Below are 19,535 nucleotides of genomic sequence, written 5' to 3' on the forward strand. Positions count from 1 at the left end.
GAGGCCCTCCTAGTCTCGGTCCCCCAGAGGGCACCCACCAAAGTCATTACAGACAACAAGGTGTACCAGTCAGTAGGCTGTCTCTACCTCACTGTCGATGTTGGAGAAGCACCAAGATGTAGCAGTACATTTAGGAAGAGAAAAGAATATTAGAACCACATTGGTGGCACAGGTGCTAAACACATCTATATAATGTTCACTTAAATAGAATCTCACCCATTTCACATATCCTCCTGTGTATGCCTCCTCTTTATGATCAGCTATGTTGTTGTCAATCATGTGTGACACCATGGTCCCTATCCCCACTTATTGCACTTGTCGCTCTCATATGCCTCTGCTCAAAGTTGTATGCTTCCAACTGACCCACTGTGAGCCCCTTCTCAGATTGTTTCCAGCATCTGTTATGTCTCGTCCTTAAAGTAAAGTGTACTTGTGGTGAGGAGCTCATTTTCTCATTTTGCTGGGTCATGTAATGTTGGATATTGGCTGTGTAAGATTGAGGCTGAGGTGTTCAGCGTTATTGAAAGGTGAAAGTTTGGTATGCAAGGAAAGATGTTGAAACACATCGAGAAGGTTCATATACACGGGGACTCGATGATCTCCCTGTCATCCAGCAGCGTTTTACAATCAATGAGTCAAAAATCACAGCCCATGTGCGCTCCTGACCGCCTTCAGCGTTGCCCATTCTCCAAGTGCACCATCTGATAAGCTCACACATAAGAGTGGCCACACTCCCAGCTCAATGTGCCAGAGCTCACCCCCTCACAGCCACATTACTGTCCAGGCACTCGACGCTACAAACTCGAGCTTTTCCCACCTTGTAGTTGTCTGTATAGTGCACACAAGGCTCTTATCACAATGCAGCAGCACTATGCCAGACATTGTGCGTAGTGTCCCCTTACCTAAAGAGTCACCAAAGTCAGTGATGAGAACTCTAAATAGTCAATGGAGACTTTGCGCACGCTCTCGATGTGTGTATGTGACCTTGATGGGAAGACAATGTTGAGGGCAGCAATGGCCTAGGAGCCAGGGTGTAATGAAACTGAATTGTGCTCTTTAATGTGAACAAAGCCTCACCTTGAGGTCTCCATAGTGTTGTTGCTGTATCGAGGTCACAAGGACCAGGGCTGGCCATTGGCGGAGACTGTCTGTGTTCAAGTGGAGGCATTCTTAGGAGCTTTGTCAGACTGAGGGCATACAGCTATGAGTCCACTGAGGATCGTAGAGCAGCTCCTGCCTCAACTAGGTTGCCATAGCGAGTGGGTGCTAGAGAGACGCATGAAGAGGAGCGCCTTCAGACGTCTGATGCTGGGACACCCTCTTCCAGTTAGAACTTTATCTCAGCAAGGACACATGTTCCTAAGGCCTCATCATCCTTCAAAGCTTCAGGACAATGTACGCCTGATGTTTAAGTGGTCACTCTCTGATTGAAGTGGGTGGTTGAAGCGAGAGGGAGAGCCAAACTGATGTTCATTTGGGCCCATGATGGACGGTACTTGTTCTAGAGGAAGGTCACTCCTACTCGTCATCCTCCTAGTGGAACCTGGTGGCTATGAGGGCCTCTCACGTGCACACCTGCCTCATTTGGTCCATGCAATGGCACCTTCCCCTGCAGCCTCAGCTTCCTCAACCTCATTGCTCTCATCCCTTTCGATGTCCTCCTCGTCGGAGGAGATGTGCAGCTCCTCCGTGTCGGCATCTGGCAAGTCCTCCCCACTTTGCGGCACAAGCTCGTGCAGCGTGCAGCAAGCCACAGCGATCCACGAGACTCTCTGGGGAGTGTACTGCAGTGCTCTGCCATATCTGTTGAGGCATCGGAATAGCAGCTTTAGCATGACAATGGTCTGCTCCACCAATGTTTGGGGAGCGCTATGAGCTTTGTTATACATTTTTTCTGCTGCATTTTGTGGGCGCTGCACGAGTACATCAGCCACGTCCTTTGCGAGTACCCTTCACCAACATAGAGCCAACCCTGGATCCTGTGTGGTCCCTCGAATATGTCTAGGATCTGCGACCTGCTCAAGATGTAGGAGTCATGGCAGCTTCCTGGGTATCTGGTGCAAACATGCAGGATTTGTTTCTTGTGGTCGCAGACCAGCTGGACATTGATCAGGCCGAAGCCTTTCCTGTTTAAGTATCAGAGTGCCTGTTGCTAGGGAACTTTAATAGCCACATGAGTGCAGTCGATTGCACCCTGCGCTTGTGGGAAACTGAAGATGGCAGCAAGGCCCAGTGCTTTGGAGCCCTGACTGGCTTTCTCTGTATCGAGGTTACGGTAATTGTGGGCCTTGGCAAAAAGGGCGTCTGTTACCTCCTGTATGCACTTGTGCATGGAAGCTCGAGAGGTCCCACAGACTATCCCCATTGGAGCCCTGGAAAGAGCCAGTCACTTCAAAGTTAAGAGTGGCAGTGACTCTAACAGCTACCGGCAATGGATGTCCTCCCAGCCCCTGTGGTGTCAAATCCTGCAGAATGTGACAGATGTGCTCCACCAGATCCATGGAGGCATCGGTGTCATGAAGCTATTAACGCATATAAAGTTATTGGAAATTATTTTAAAGTGGACTTGTAGTAGGGTCTGTGTCTGTGTGTTAATTGGATTAAAAACAGTTAGTCTGGGTGCGTTGATATATAGTAGTTTTGAGATGTTAACAATGAGGTAAAGGGTGCATTTGCATTTTGTTGCATAAACCATTCAAAGGTTGGGGGTGAAATCTTGCACCTAGTTAGGAGACACCAAGCAATGTTTATATTGCTAATAAAATTGGTACTATAAAAAGGGTTTTATGGATAGAAGAGATGGAGTTCAAAGGGCATGGTGATACAATGAGAATTTGCATTCAAAGGGAAGGCTAGGTATATACAGAAGAGTTTTGTGTGTGAGTCAGAAGCAAGTGAGATCTAAGCCGCCTGTGAGCCGACAACTGTGCGAAGGAACCAAATTGAAAGGAACCTCATTTTAAATTTGTAAGATAAAATGTGCTTTGCCTGATATCTGTTTAAGTCTATGGGTTATTGTTGCCTTGGGGAAGATTTACCTGGAAGTGATTAATTTGGGGATTTGTTTAATAGTTATTATGGTAGTAATTTGTAGATGTGTATGGGTTTAATTTCTTCTTAAAATTAATAAATATTTAATTTAATTTATATTAAAAAAAAACCTCTGGAGGCTTGGTGGTTTCATTTCTGAATTCAGAGTTGCATCTCAAACAAACCAATTGAAAATATAGGTTATGACAGTTGTTTAAAGTATCCCTTCCGGATTTTAAATAACAGCCTTTACCAATTGCTGTGTCATAAAACAGTCGGCAACACTTCCTGTCGCTCATCTGCAGAAAAGACATGCGTCTTCTGTACACCCTCAGCCTGCGCATGATGTTTATGTGAGCCTCATCCTCTGTGTCCGGAGAGGTCCCTGCTTCCCCTTGCTCATAAGGGTGAAGCTCCTCCCTTTGTTTAGCCTGGGGCCTCTGTCATAATCTTCTCCTCCTCCTCTCTTGCCTGTCTGCGATGATGCAGGCAACAATAAATCCAACATCCATCTTGCTGAAGGTCTCATCTCTGCAGCATAAATGGGGAAAAGACATGAGTGAGCATGAACCTCCAAAGGTCTTCTTTCTGTCTGAGTGACCCTGGGTCCAGTGTCGGCACCTAATCGCCACTGAAATCCTGGCCACGGTACTTTTCAATGTGGTCCCCCCACTTCTACATCAACCTCTGCAGTGACATCTCTTTGGCCAGGCATTTGGATGTGCAGTTTTCAGGCGGGTCATTGGGTTCCTCATTCACTGCGCTCTCAGACTAGACTCTTTGGAAAAGACATAAGGGCAAATGTTTAGTAGGGACGTGTGATTATTTGATGGGTGGCTGAGGCTTCTCACCTGGTCAGGTTGCCAGCAGCTGTATTCTGAGCTCCTGTGTTTCAGACACAGCTCCAGCTTGTCCAGTTGCCCAATAGGCAAGCACTTTTTTATGATTCTGGGGAATCTCAGGGCTTGGAACAAGGGGTTTATACAATGAGATCGGGGATTCAATGCGGAACTTGCCTAATTCCCTGCATTGCCACTGAAAGGTGTCTAATATGACTCAGGCCTGCAGCTCCCCTCATTTGGAGAAACACTGTTCAGTTGGGTGCCCCTTCGATTGGCCTTCCTGTGGAGAGCACCAGCCCACCAATCGGCCCTCAGAGCCCCCACCTTTCAACTGTCACCTCATTTTAATTTTGTGCTGCCCCATCGCTTCAGGTTGGAAGATGGTGATGCTGAGCTCTCACTCCTGGACCAACCTGAACTCTCCCTGTGTGACTGTGCAAATCCAACCCATCGGCCCGGGGAAGCTCAATTTGCAGGCTTCCCTACCTCCAACAACTCTCAATCCTCCCTCTCCAATCCTTGAACTCTTTGTTCGCGTGGTGGAAATCCCTGTGTTGCCCCCCTGAATCTTTGAAGGTGCCTATGCCGCATTCCTCCCCATCTTAAGGCCTCCTGACCAGTGAGTCATATAGCACACCCCTCCCCAGAACCTTCCAATGCCTCTACACTACCTTTTCCCCGTCATTAGGCTGTAGATGTATCCCCCGCTGGGAGTGTGTAATCTGCGGCCCAGTATAATGCCAGAAACCCACCTCCCCCGTTCCCCCATTCCGAGGATCATGGTATTATGGTCACTCCCTGTGCACAACATTCTGGACACTACTGACCTGGAAAACATACCCTCACCCTCCCTGGACTGGGATAGGGACGTTCTTTGTGAGGTCAGCCATGTAAACTGAAGTTTTCTTTCGCAACGTGATCCTCTCATTCTGGCCACAACTCATTAGCAGACTTACCCGGGGCAAATCCCCGGAACTAGACGGGCTGACCGTGGAGTTCTTCAGGGCGTTCTGGGATGTCCTGGGGAGCGACTTCGCGGGGGTCCTGGGGGAGAGCATTGCTACCGGGGAGATGCCCCTTTCGTGGCGCAGGGCCGTGATTACCCTGTTGCGGAAGGGGGATCTCAGCCTCCTTAAAAACTGGCGCCCGGTCTCCCTCCTCAGCACGGACTACAAAATATTCGCTAGAGCCATGTCTTCTGGGCTCGGCACCGTGCTGGACCACATGATCCACCCTGACCAGTCCTACACCGTCCCGGACCGTACAATTTACGATAACATCCATCTGGTCCGGGACATTATCCACCATTCCCAGAGGGCTGGTCTGTCGAGCGCCTTCCTGTCCCTTGATCAGGGGAAGGCGTTCGACAGGGTGGATCACGAATATTTACTCGGGACTCTGCGAGCATTCGGTTTCGGGATGCATTTTGTCGCCCGGATCCGACTTCTGTACACGGCCGCGGAGAGTCTAGTGAAGGTTAACGGGTCCCTGACGGCGCCCCTTCGCTTTGGGAGAGGGGTACGTCAGGGCTGCCCCCTGTCCGGCCAGTTGTATTCTATTTGCGTGGAGCCTTTCCTGCGCCTCTTGCGGAGGAGGTTGTCGGGATTGGTTCTGCGCGGGCCGGGCATCGGGGTGGTCCTTTCGGCATACGCCGATGACGTGCTCCTAATGTTTAGTGACCCGGCTGACCTGCGGAGGATGCCCGAGTGCCAGGAAGTCTACTCTGTGGCTTCTTCTGCTAGGATCAACTGGGATAAATGTTCTGAACTCCTGGTCGGCCCGTGGCAGATGGATCCCCTACCCGAGGAGCTCAGGCCTTTCACCTGGAGCAGGACCAGCATCCTCTACCTGGGGGTCCATCTCTGCCCTGCCGAGGAATCCTGGCCGGCCAACTGGCAGGAACTGGAGATGAAAGTCTCCGCTCGCCTGCGGCGCTGGACAGGACTGCTCCGAGTGCTGTCTTACCGGGGTCGAGTTCTCGTCATAAACCAGCTGATCGCCGCCATGTTGTGGTATCGGCTGGTCACTTTGACCCCTCCCCCGGACTTTGTCGCAAAAATCCAGAGAATGTTGGTCGACTTCTTCTGGGACAAAAGATTGCACTGGGTCGCTGCTGAGGTTCTGAGTCTCCCGCTTAGGGAGGGCGGTCAGGTGCTAGTGTGCCTACGCACGCAGGTGGCGACTTTCCGTCTTCAGACCCTGCAGCGATACCTTTACGTCGAGCCTCCACACAGATGGTGTGCCCTGGCGACATATTTCTTCCGCCAGGTGCACGGCCTGAATTATGGCGTGCAGCTCCTGTTTATAGAGCAGAGGGGCCTCGGTGGCTCCTTACAGGCGTTGCCCGTCTTTTACCAGGACCTGATCAAAGTCTGGAACGTGGTCGCCTCACGACGCAGCTCTCCCCCATCAGGAGTAGCGGCTGTCGTCAGAGAGCCGCTGTTCAGGAATCCGCCCCTCCATCCCTTTCAGTGGCTGGCGGAGAGGAGGGCTGTGGCTGCCGGGGTGACCAGGATCGGGGATGTGCTGAGTGGCGGAGGACTGGGCTGGATGCTCCCGCAGGAGTTGGCGCGTCGCGCGTCAGTGAGTGTCCAGGTCGCAGCCGATACCATCCAAGACCTAAGGACGGTCGTGCTCGGACCCAAAGTCATTTTAGGTCTCGAGGTGGCCCAGGTGCGCGGTGATCTTCCGTCTGAACGTTCCCCTGTTCGGACGGAATTCCACATTGGCCCCAAACCCCGAACCCTCCCTTAGATGCCGGTGCCCCGCAATAATATGAGCCGCCTCGGGGACATGCCCTCCGTGCCATTTGGCACGGCACGGAGGGGTTTCCTGTACGGACTGCTGCTGCACAGCTTCCATTTTCTCACCCTGGTCCGCCGCCCGGACACGCCCTGGCGTGCCTTGTTGCCGTCCGGCGGCGGAGGCCCCTGATGGGAGGCCCTCTATGGAGGTGTCCTCCCTCTTTCTGTCGGGGACCTGGGTTGGAGGGTGTTGCATGCAGCAGTCCCCTACAACCGGAGGATGTGTAGGTTCACGGACTCCCAGGACACCTGCCCTTTTTGTGGTCTTGTGGAGTCCGTGGACCACGTTTATTTAGGGTGTGATAGGCTGCACTCCCTTTTCAGTTATTTAAAAAAACCTTCCTGTCCCTTGATCAGGAGAAGATCTTTGACAGAGTGGATCACGAATATTTACTCGGGACTCTGCGAGGATTTGGGTTCGGGACGCATTTTGTCGCCCGGATCCGACTTCTGTACACCGCCGCGGAGAGTCTAGTGAAGGTTAACGGGTCCCTGACGGCGCCCCTTCGCTTTGGGAGAGGGGTACGTCAGGGCTGCCCCCTGTCCGGCCAGTTGTATTCTATTTGCGTGGAGCCTTTCCTGCGCCTCTTGCGGAGGAGGTTGTCGGGATTGGTTCTGCGCGGGCCGGGCATCGGGGTGGTCCTTTCGGCTTACGCCGATGATGTGCTCCTTATGTCTAGTGACCCGGCTGACCTGCGGAGGATGCGCGAGTGCCAGGAGGTCTACTCTGCCGCTTCTTCTCCCGGGATCAACTGGGATAAATGTTCTGGACTCCTGGTCGGCCTGTGGCAGATGGATCCCCTACCCGAGGAGCTCAGGCCTTTCACCTGGAGCAGGACCAACATCCTCTACCTGGGGGTCCATCTCTGCCCTGCCGAGGAATCCTGGCCGGCCAACTGGCAGAAACTGGAGACGAAGGTCTCCGCTCGCCTGTGGCGCTGGACAGGACTGCTCCGAGTGCTGTCTTACCGGGGTCGAGTTCTCGTCATAAACCAGCTGATCGCCGCCATGTTGTGGTATCGGCTGGTCACTTTGACCCCTCCCCCGGACTTTGTCACAAAAATCCAGAGAATGCTCATCGACTTCTTCTGGGACAAAAGATTGCACTGGGTCGCTGCTGAGGTTCTGAGTCTCCCGCTTAGGGAGTGCGGTCAGGCGCTAGTGTGCCTACGCACGCAGGTGGCGACTTTCCGTCTTCAGACCCTGCAGCGATACCTTTACGTCGAGCCTCCTCCGAGATGGTTGCCCTGACGACGTATTTCTTCCGCCAGGTGCACGGCCTGAATTATGGCGTGCAGCTCCTGTTTATAGAGCAGAGGGGCCTCGGGGGCTCCTTACAGGCGTTGCCCGTCTTTTACCAGGACCTGATCAAAGTCTGGAACGTGGTCGCCTCGCGACGCAGCTCTCCACCATCAGGAGTAGCGGCTATCGTCAGAGAGCCGCTGCTCAGGAATCCACCCCTCCGTCTTTTTCAGTGGCTGGTGGAGAGGAGGGCTGTGGCTGCCGGGGTGACCAGGATCGGGGACGTGCTGGGTGGCGGAGGACTGGGCTGGATGCTCCCCCAGGAGTTGGCGCGTCCATGAGTGTCCAGATCGCAGCCGATGCCATCCAAGACCTAAGGACGGTCGTGCTCGGACCCGATGTAATTTTAGGTCTCGAGGTGGCCCAGGTGCGCGGTGGTCTTCAGGCTAAACGTTCCTCTGTTCGGACGGAATTCCACATTGGCCCCAAGCCCCGAACCCTCCCTCGGGTGCAGGTGCCCCACAATAATATGAGCCGCCTCGGGGACATGCCCTCCGTGCCATTTGGCACGGCACGGAGGAGTTTCCTGTACGGACTGCTGCCGCACACCTTCCATTTTCTCGCCCTCGCCCGCCGCCCGGACACGCCCTGGCGTGCCTTGTTGCCGTCCGGCGGCGGAGGCCCCTGATGGGAAGCCCTCTACGGAGGTGTCCTCCCGCTTTCTGTCGGGGACCTGGGTTGGAGGGTGTTGCATGCAGCAGTCCCCTACAATAGGAGGATATTTAGGTTCACGGACTCCCAGGACACTTGCCCTTTTTGTGGTCTTGTGGAGTCCGTGGACCATGTTTATATCGGGTGTGATAGTCTGCACTCCCTTTTTAGTTATTTAAAAACCCTTTTATTGGTGTTTTGTTTGCACTTCAGCCCCACGCTCCTGATCTACGGACACCCGGTGCGGAAGGGGGTTCGGGAAGGAGGAGGACCTCCTCGTGAACCTGCTCCTGGGCTTGGCCAGGTTGGCCATTAACAGGTCCAGGCAGCGGGTGATCGAGGGGGTCGTCCCGCCCGACTGTCTGCCCCTCTTCCGTGGCTACGTTCGCGGCCGGGTGTCCCTGGAGAGGGAGCACGCGGTGTCTGCCGGCATCATCGAGGCCTTCCGTGCTCGGTGGGCACCGCGGGGACTGGGGTGTTTTATCGACACTTTTAATCACATTTAGGTTTAATGTTTGTAAGATTCCTTTAAATTTTGTCTTTGTTTTTACAGTTTCCCTGATTTAGGGGCTGTGTTTATTTTGTCCCTCATTTTGTTAATTTAGTTTATTTGGTTGACTCAAAAGAGTTAATTCTCCTTAACTTTCCTAACCCTACCGTTATGTCTTGGTACTCCCCGGACATCCACAGCAGAGGTGGAGGTAGCCTGCTGACTGTGACGCTGTCTCTGATAACCTTGGCGGGCGCCCTCTGGAGGGCCAAGACTTGGAGGGTCCCAGCCTGCTTTCAGGGTCCTGCTGTGTGGCAGTGGCACCCTCCTCAGCCTGTGAAGCTGGATTTGTGGAGGTCACAGGAAGAGGGGCGTCAGGTGGGCCGATCACTCCCTGGGTGGATGGCCTCGGCGTGTGCACCTACTGAGCCTCCTCCCTAATGGCGCCCGAGGACCCCTGGCTGACTCGGTGAGCGGAAGGGGTAGCTGGAGTGAGATTGAGCTGCCCAGCACCCCTCTCGCGTACACACTGTTGGAGGACAACATGGCATCAGTGATGGAGTTGAGCCCGCACAGCAGAGCAGGAGCAACATCCTGGACCAAGGTCTCCATGGCAGCCGCCATCCTACCAGTGTTGACCTCGGTGTGTTGCAATGCCGGCACTATCACCTCAGACGGACGGACTCCTCCATCATGCCTTGCAATCTGAGTAGTGCAGCGGACATCCCTTCCAGATGTTCCTGAGCCTGTCTTTGCAGCTCCAGTAACTGTGACATGACCGAGTCCAGAGGCTCATCATCTGACTCGGTTTCAGCAACGTTCTGGCCTCCAGCAGTCCTCTGAGTGCCGGGGACCTGGCAAAACCCTGCCTCTGCCTGCTGTGGATCAGATAGTGCGATGTGCTCACCAGATCGTGGTCCCGAGGCTACTCTAAAACTAGGTCCCACTGAGGTGTGTGTCCCTGCGCTGGTGGAGGGTGTGGGTGAGTGTTGTGACAGGACTTCAGGGAGGGTGCCTTCAAATTCCTCTTCAGACATTTCATCAGAGCTTGCTTGGAGGCTCTGGTTCGTAGACTCCCTCAGCTGCTTCCCAGATGTACCTGCAAAAGCAAGGGAAGGTAATTAGTGCATGGCAGTGGCCTGTGAAACAGGACACATCACTCACAGCCTGGCTGTCTGATGGATGTTGCACTGCTTGATCCTCACTTGGTAGAGCAGTGCCGACCTCACTGTCAGCACAGGACTAGTCCCAGTTATCGCCGGCCAGCTGGATGGTTCTGTTTTCGAATTCTCTCAGAACTTTGATCTCCGGCATCCCTCCACCTGTCTGTGACCTTTCCCTCCTGTTGTGAGCCAGTTTGTCCTGCATGGATAGAGATGGGGAGAGTGCATCAGGATGCCTGCCAGGCCAGATGATAAGTGTGCCTGGCCTGTGTGGGTGGTGAGTGGTCCCATGGGTGGCATGAGGACAATGACGGTGAGCGTAAAAGGGTGAACGGTGATGTCCCTTGCACTGGCAGTGAGTGAGGCCTCTGTGTATGTGTGATGGGTTTGTGTGTGTGAGAGTTGGGGTGATGAAAAGAGTGACTTACCCTGGCGGAATGGAGGAGATCATTCATCCTTTTGCAGCACTGGGTGGTTGTCGTCCTCTGCAGGGCGTTCACGCTGACCACTGGTGCCACCGCCTCTGAAGCCGGGTTGGTGACATTGCTACCCACCCTGCGGCCAGAGCGGGGGTAGAGCATATCCCAGCGGGGCCTCCACGGCATCCAGCAGGCGCTTGAGGGACCCGTCATTGAAGCGGGAGACTGCAGTCTTTTTGCCTTTGTTGGCCATGTCTCCTGGACAGTGGCGGTGAGCTGGTGGTGACAAGCGCTTTGCTGGCGGCTGCATTTTAAAGATGGCGGCTGGCGGGATGCAACAGCGGGGTGATGGCGAGCGGATGAATGAGAGCCCACCCACCATGGAAACAGCGTGCTTCGCGGAAGTGAATATATATAATGAGGCTGGCTCGGGAAGATACAGCATGAAAACCCGTCATTTTCACCAGCAGTTAGGACTCCATTTTACCCGCCCACTACCACACAGTGCAATCCTGGGAAAATTCAACTCAATATCTTTAATATCTTCAATTTTAATATCTTTCATTCAAACAGAGAAATAAATAATATCACCTGTTCGTCTTCCCCAAGTAGAAATATAACCTTTGTTATTCCTTTTCACCTTTCTTTAGAATATGTTAAAGAAGAGTTTAGGATCTTTATAGTCTGTTTCTCATGAATACAGTCAGTGATAATTAATATTGCCATGGCAAGTGTTATTGGGAGCAAGGGCACAAAAAGGATCGATTTCCTCCAAAATAATAAATGCCAAAATTTTACATCCAGTTCCGCTTCTTATCTCAAAACTGACATGGATAATTCATTTCAACAAGGTGACAACAAAAACAGGTGAAGAGACAGGAATCTTATACATCCTGTCCTTTCAGCATACAATTAAACTACAGTGTCTGCTAAATTGTAGTCCCGACAAATCAAACCCCAGAGTATCCTGGGAATAAACAACCTTTAGCCATTTCATTAAGTAAAAAGAAACCACAAACTTTAATTATATGAGATTATGCCACATCCTAATCCTACATGTATGTATTTACACAACTAAGTCTTCTTGCTTATTTGGGCTTTCACTACCAGCTAATCTTTTGAAGGTTCCTTCAGAAGTTGTGATGGGGAGGAGGATTTCCCTGGTAAACAGCATTCATCTGTCTAAATTGTTAGTTAGTGCTGTGCAGCATTCCGCTCTGGGTGCGAGTTGGGGATCAAATGACTGGGGCTAAATAAATTTGACTAAGTAGGAGGAGAGGATCACAAAGAGAGGGAAGCCACCGATTAACCAGCTGTTTAAAGTGTCCACAGTCGGCCAGCAAGACATGTGAGAATTAGCCATTAAGATCAGCCAGGTTTAGTGAATATTTAATGACCAAATTCTACTTCTGTTGTTGTTCTTCTCCCCTTTTGTTTATAACATTTGTAAAAATCGTTCTCAGAATGTGAGTGTAATTGGCATGGCCAACATTATTGCCCTGTGTTAGATGCCCTGAGAAGGTTTGCCGGGTCATTTCTAAAAGCAGTTTAACATTAACTGGAGTCTCATATAGGCCACATTAGGTGAGGAGAGCAAGTCTCTGTTCCTAAGGGACATCAGTGAGCCAGTTTTAACAGCTTTTTACTAGCTACAGATTTTGAACCTGAATTCAAATTCTTATTCAGTATTGGGGTTAAGAACTTTCGCTCCCTGGGTTATTAGTCCAAGGCCCCTGGGTCATTAGTCCAGTAACATAATGACTACACAATAACATGCACTCAGCTATTCAAGGGACTCCACAAGATTGCTTATAGTTTAGTTCAGAAAACCTAACTTTGACCCTAGTTTCTTGTGCAGTGTGTCAGAGGGACCTTTATTCACTGCAATACTTATTCAAACATTGACCAAGTCTTTCACAACCATCTTCTTTGTGGAGTTGGGGTGGAGGTGGTTGTAGGTTCTAATGGTATCTTCCCAAGCTGCCTGCTAGTGGAAACTGCGCAGTTAGGTAATTAGTTGGCTGGTTAGAACTGGTTAGCTGTTAGGACCTGTCTCAGTTCTTTGGAATTTCAGCTAGTTTACAAGGTTTCACTTTCACACGAAGTAAGCAGCTCAAAGCCCAGCTCGATGGAGTACCTGCTGTGACAGAGTACTTACTTAACTCAGGGAATTTTGGTGAGTGAGGGGATTTGGAGCAGTGAGGGCAGAAGTGCTCTTCTGGTCTTTTACAGAACAAGGAGTGGTCTAAAAGATAGAATGAGAGACAGCAAAACCTGAGAGCTGAATTCCGGAGGCACTAATTTGGTAACCAGATGGGTGATCAGTTGATGAGTTTTACAGTTCCTTATTTTCTCTAATTAAAGCAATAGTGTAAACGAGAACTATTAAATTATAAGTATGAATTAAATTTATAGATTAATTACTTAAGCTACTTGATATAACTACAAATAATCATTAATGAAAGATCTTAATTAAATAAATAAATAAAGGTTCATCTAAGATCTGGCAAAGTTGTATATCTGGGCTGCAGAATGTGGGAGTTTGTGCATGGCAAGCTATCCCAAGCAAACACGCCTGCAGGAGATGTCACTGTCTTGAATTTAGAGTCATAGAGGTCTAGAGCACAGAAAAAGGCCCTTCAGCCCATCAAGGCTGCGCCGGTCAAACAAGTATCTAACTATTCTAATCCCATTTTCCAGCACTAGGCCCATAGCCTTGTATGTCATGGCATCACAAGTGCACATCCAAATACTTCTTAAATGTTATGAGGGTTTCTGCCTCTACCATCCTTTCAGGCAGTGAGTTCCAGATTCCCACCACCCTCTGGGTGAAAAAGTTCTTCCTCACATCCCCTCTAAACCTCCTGACCCTTACCTTAAATCTATGCCCCCTGGTTATTGATCCCTCCACCAAGGGGAAAAGTTCCTTCTTGTCTACCCTATCTATGCCCCTCATAATTTTAGACACCTCAATCATATCCCCCCCTCAATCTCCTCTGCTCCAGGGAAAATAGCCCCAGTCTATCCAATCTCTCCTCATAACTAAATCTCTCCAGCCCAGGCAACATCCTGGTAAATCTCTGCACTCTCTCAAGTGCAATCACATCCTTCCTATAATGCAGATTCCAGAACTGCATGCAATACTCTGGCTGTGGCCTAACTAGTGTTTTATACAGTTCCAGCATAACCTCCCTGTTCTTATATTCTATGCCTCACCTAATAAAGGCAAGTATCCCATATGCCTTCTTAACCACCTTATCTACCTGTCCCGCTACCTTAAGGGCATGCACACCAAGGTCCCTCTGATCCTGTACTTCCCAAGGTCCTACAATTCATCGTATATTCCCGTGCCTTGTTTGTCCTGCCCAAATGCATCACCTCACACTTATCCGGATTAAATTCCATTTGCTACTAATCAGCCCATCTGACCAGCCTGTCTATATCCTCCTGTAATCTAAGGCTATCCTCCTCGCTATTTACCACCCCACCAAATTTTCGTGTCATCCGCAAACTTACTGATCAACCCTCCTACATTCAAGTCTAAATCATTTATATATATCACAAACAGCAAGGGACCCAACACTGATCCCTGTGGAATCCCACTGACAGAGGTATCCAGTCACAAAAACACCCCTCGACCATCACCCTCTGCTTCCTGCCACTCAGCCAATTCTGGATCCAATTTGCCAAATTACCTAGGACGCCATGGGCTCTTACCTTCGTTATCAGTCTCCCATGCAGGACCTTATCAAAAGCCTTGCTGAAGTCCAAGTAGACTGTATCAAATGCATTGCCCTCATCTACATACCTGGTCACCTCTTCGAAAAATTCAATCAAATTGGTCAGACATGATCTCCCCTTAACAAAACCATGCTGACTGTCCTTGATTAATCCCTGCCTCTCCAAGTGTAGATTAATTCTGTCCCTCAGAATTGCTTCCAATAGTTTCCCCACCACTGAGGTTAGACTGACTGGCCTGTAGTTCCCTGGTTTATCCCTTCCTCCCTTCTTGAATAACGGTACCACACTGGCTGTCCTCCAGTCCTCTGGCACCTCTCCTGTGACTATTGAAAATTATTGTCAGCGCTGCTGCTATCTCCTCCCTTGCCTCACTCAACAGCCTGGGATACATTTCACCCGGGCCTGGAGATTTATCTACTTTCAAGCCTGCCAGACCACTTAGAACCTCCTCCCTTTCTATGTTAATTTCTTTAATTATATCACAGTCCTTCTGCCTAATTTCCATACCCATGTCGTCCCTCTCCATTATGAACAATGACACAAAGTATTTATTTAGAACCCTACCTACGTCTTCCAGCTCCACACACAAATTACCACTATGGTCCTTAATGGGCCTACTCTTTGCCTAGTTAACCTCTTACTCTTAATGTACTTGTAAAATAACTTTGGATTTCCCTTTATTTTAACTGCTAATGATTTTTCATGCCCCTTTTTTGCTTTCCTAATTTCCTTTTTAAGTTCCCCCCTTCACATTCTATACTCCTCTCTGGCTTCCGCTGTTTTGAGCCCTGGGTATCTGCCATAAGCCTCCCTTTTTCTATTTATCCAATCCTGTATATCCCTCGACATCCAGGGTTCCCTGGATTTGTTGGTCCCACCCTTTATCTTTACTGGAATATGTTGGCCCTGTACTCTCCCTATTCCCTTCTCGAATGAGTCCCACTGTTCTGACGCAGATTTACCTAAAAGTAGCTGCTCCCAGTCCACTCTGGCCAAATCATATCTGATCTTATTAAAATCAGCCTTCCCCCAATTTAGAACTCTGACTTCTGGCCCATCCTTGTCCTTTTCCATAACAACCTTGAATCTAACAGAGTTATGATCACTATCTGCAAAATGCTCCCCCACTGATACCTCGACAACTTACCCAGCTTCATTCCCTAAAATTAAGCCCAGGACCACCCCTTCTATTGTTGGACCTTCTACGTACTGGCTTAAAAAGCTCTCCTGGATGCATTTTAAGAATTTCGCTACCTCTAAACCTATCACACTATGACTAACCCAGTTAATGTTGGGGAAGTTGAAATCCCCCACTATTACTACCCTATTATTTTTACACTTCTCTGAAATTTGCCTACATATCTGCTTTTCTATTTCTCTCTGACTGTTTGGGGGCCTATAGTACACTCCCAGCAATGTGATTGATCCTTTTTTGTTTTTAGGTTCTATCCATATGGCTTCATTTGAGGAGCCTTCTAAGATGTAATCCCTCCTTCCTGCTGTAATTGATTCCTTGATCAATATTGTAATACCCCCTCCTCTTTTACCTCCTTCCCTGTCTCGCCTGAAGACCCTATAGCCTGGAATATTGAGCTGCTAATCCTGCCCCCCTCTCAACCATGTCTCTGTGACAGCAATGACATCATACTTCCATGTGTTAATTTGTGCCCTCAACTCACCTGCCTCATTCATCAGATTCCTTGCATTAAAATATATGCCATCCAACCTTGCCAAACTCCCTTGTGCCTTAACTGGCCTATAATTTCTATGCCTTCCAGGCTCACTTGCTCTCTCTTCTAATTTTGGCTGTGCATCTTCCCCTGCTGACCCCCCTCTCAGGATCCCACACCCCTGCCAAGTTAGTTTAAACCCTCCCCAACAGCACTAGCAAACTAGCAAGGATGTTGGTCCCATTCCATTTCAGGTGCAACCTGTCCACCTTGTACAGGTCCCACTACCCCCAGAAACAGTCCCAATGTCCCAGGAATCTAAAGCCCTCCCTCCTGCACCATCTCTCCAGCCACGCATTCATCTGGACTAACCTCCTATTTTTATACTCACTAGCACGTGCCACTGGAAGTAATCCAGAGATTACTACCTTTGAGGTCCTGTTCTTTAATCTGTTTCCTAGCTCCCTAAATTCTGCTTGCAGGACCTCATCCATTTGCCCTCCCCCTATAGAATGCCCTGCAGCCGTTCAGTGACATCCTTGACCCTGGCACCAGTCAGGCAACATACCATCCTGGAGTCACGTCTACAACCACAGAAACGCCTGTCTGTTCCCCTTACTATCGAGTCTCCTACCACTATTGCTCTTCCCCTCTTTTTCCTAACCCCTCTGTGCAGCTGATCCACTCACAGTGCCATGAGTATGGCTGCACTCTCCAAAGGAACCGTCACTCTCACTATTTTCCATCACAGGAAAATGGTTTTCGAGTGAGATGCATGCTGGGGATTTCCTGACTACCTGCCTAACACCTTTATTCTGACTGATGGTCACCTATTCCCTCTCTGTCTGCACTTCTGTAAGCTGTAGGATGACCACAACTAAAAACGTGCTCTCCACTAAACTCTCAGCCTCGCACACGCACCTCAGTGGTTCCAGCTGCCGCTCAAGCTCCGAAACTCGGAGCTCAAGTAACTGCAGCTGGTGGCACTTCCTGCACACGTGGACGGTCAGAACACAAGGAGCATCTAGGACTTCCCACATATTGCAGGCAGTACATAACATGGGACTGAGCTGCCCCGCCATGCCTCTAGTTTAAAAAAAACCCATACTTTAAGTTAAATACAGTAAAAAAAAAAGTTAAATTAATTATGTACTTTAAATAAAAACTAGAACTTTTGCCTTTCCTTGGTTTAATCTATTTTAAACTGGAGAAAAACACTTACCCACTACTCACCAATCAGTTCTCACCTTTGTGCTGATGTCACTTTTTGAAGTTTCCCCACACTCGCACTGGTTCTGATCTCTTCACCGCTCTCTTGCACTGTCTTGTGATGTCACTCTTGTTATTTTCAACAAGAACTGACTGCAGGGCATTCTTCCCAGACTGCCTCACCGCGATACTGACTGTAGGACACGCTTCCGAGACTACTTCACCGCGATGCTGACTGCAGGACATGCTTCCCGGACTGCTTCACCGCGATGCTGACTGCAGGACACTCTTCCCAAACTGCTTCACCGCGATGCTGACTGCAGGACACGCTTCCCGGACTGCTTCACCGCGATGCTGACTGAGGGACACTCTTTCCAAGCTGCTTCACTGCGATGCTGACTGCAGGACACTCTTCCCAAACTGCTTCACCACGATGCTGTCTGCAGGACACTCTTCCCAGTTGGACACTCTTCCTGGTAATTTGTTTGGCTCATAGTCATTGAGTTGAAACTCCAACACATAAGGGAAGGGAGGAGTTTCTGGACAGTTTTATTCAGAACATAGTCACAACCTAGAGAAAAACCCAGGTTCAGGAAAGGGAGAGTGTTACTGACAGGGAGCCAGGTAGTGTGGATTTCGGAGAGGTTGAGAAGGAGGTCCTGCCAATCCTGCCCAACAGATATGATGTTCTCGCTACCTGTGAGAACAAGGAGACAGACCGCAGGGAGGACAGCCACAATGCAGATCAAGGCACCATGGCTCAGATAGCGGACCTGGGGTGGAAAGAGCAGATTAGAAATATGGTACTAATAGGGAACTTTATATTAGGGGGAATAGATAGTGTCCTCTGCAGTCAGGAAAGAGAATCCTACCTGGTGCCAGGGTAAGGAAAATCACGCAATGGCTGGAGAGAAAGCTGGAATGGAAGAGGGTAAAAATCCAGTTGTCGTGGTCCATGTTGGAACAAACAACATAGCCAGGAACAGGTAGGAGATCCTGCTGAAAAAGTATCAGGAGTTAGGCTCTAAATTAAAAAGCAGAACCTCGAGGATAATGGTTGGCATCTTGCCATCTGCGGGAAATGATGGGAATGCAGCCTCAGGACCTGAGGCCAGATGAGATCATCTGCTACATTTCTTTATCAATTCCTGAGCCACGTGCAAATTGGCATAGGAGTAGGCAGCTAAGAAGAATTAACACATGGCCAAAGGGCTGGTGTGGCAAAGAAGGGTTCCTTTTCATGGGGCAGTGGCACCAGTTCTGGGACAGGAAGGAGCTATACCCATGAGCTCCATCTGAACTGGGATAAGACCCATGACCTAGTGGAAAGGGTAAATAAGGAGGTGGCAACTCTTAAGGGTGGGCAAGATTTCTACAAGTAAACAGCCTAAATGTAAACAAACTGGGGGAAAAAGAGCATAGGAAATAATAAAGTAAGGGAGAATATGGATAGCCAGGGAATAAATAGAGTTATAGAACGGAAGGCTAAAAAGATGGTTAAACATAAAGCGAGAGAAAATCTAATTTTAAAAATTAATGAAAATGCTTGTATGGCAATGCACACAGTGTACATATTAAAATGAGGGACCTGGAGGCAATCGTGCATTGGGTGGAACCAGGCATAGTAGGGATTACTGAGACATGGCTACAAAAAAATCAGGACTGGGAATTAAACATTGCTTGGTATCACATATTTAGACAAGATAGACAGAGAAAAGGGGAGGTGGAGTAGTTGTACGTATCTGGCATAGCATAATGGCATAGAAGCAAGGGACGCAACTATCAGCAAGACAAAAATGGAACCCATATGGCTAGAGATAAAAGATAATAAAAGATCCATCAAACTAATAGATGAAGTCTGCAGACCACCTAATAGTGGATAGGAGGTGGAGGAAGAAATATGCTGACAAATTAGGGAATTGAAGAAAATGCATAGACTAATAATCATACACTGATATTAATTGGACATAAGAGATAGACAAAGGGAATAAGGGAATGGAGTTCCTCCAGTTTGTACAGGAGTCCTTTCTAGCCCAATGTGTAAAAGGCCCAATAACAGAAGATTTGCTATTGGATCTATAGGGATGGGGGATGAAACAGACCAGATTAGAGAAGGAGAAGTAGGGGAATATCTAACAATGGTGACCATAAAATAATTTGCTTTAAGTTGATGATAGAGAAAAACAAAAGTATGATGAAAACCAAGTTAATAGA

The sequence above is a fragment of the Cetorhinus maximus genome, chromosome 25 (assembly GCF_964194155.1).
Source record: "Cetorhinus maximus chromosome 25, sCetMax3.hap1.1, whole genome shotgun sequence".
NCBI lineage: Eukaryota > Metazoa > Chordata > Chondrichthyes > Lamniformes > Cetorhinidae > Cetorhinus > Cetorhinus maximus.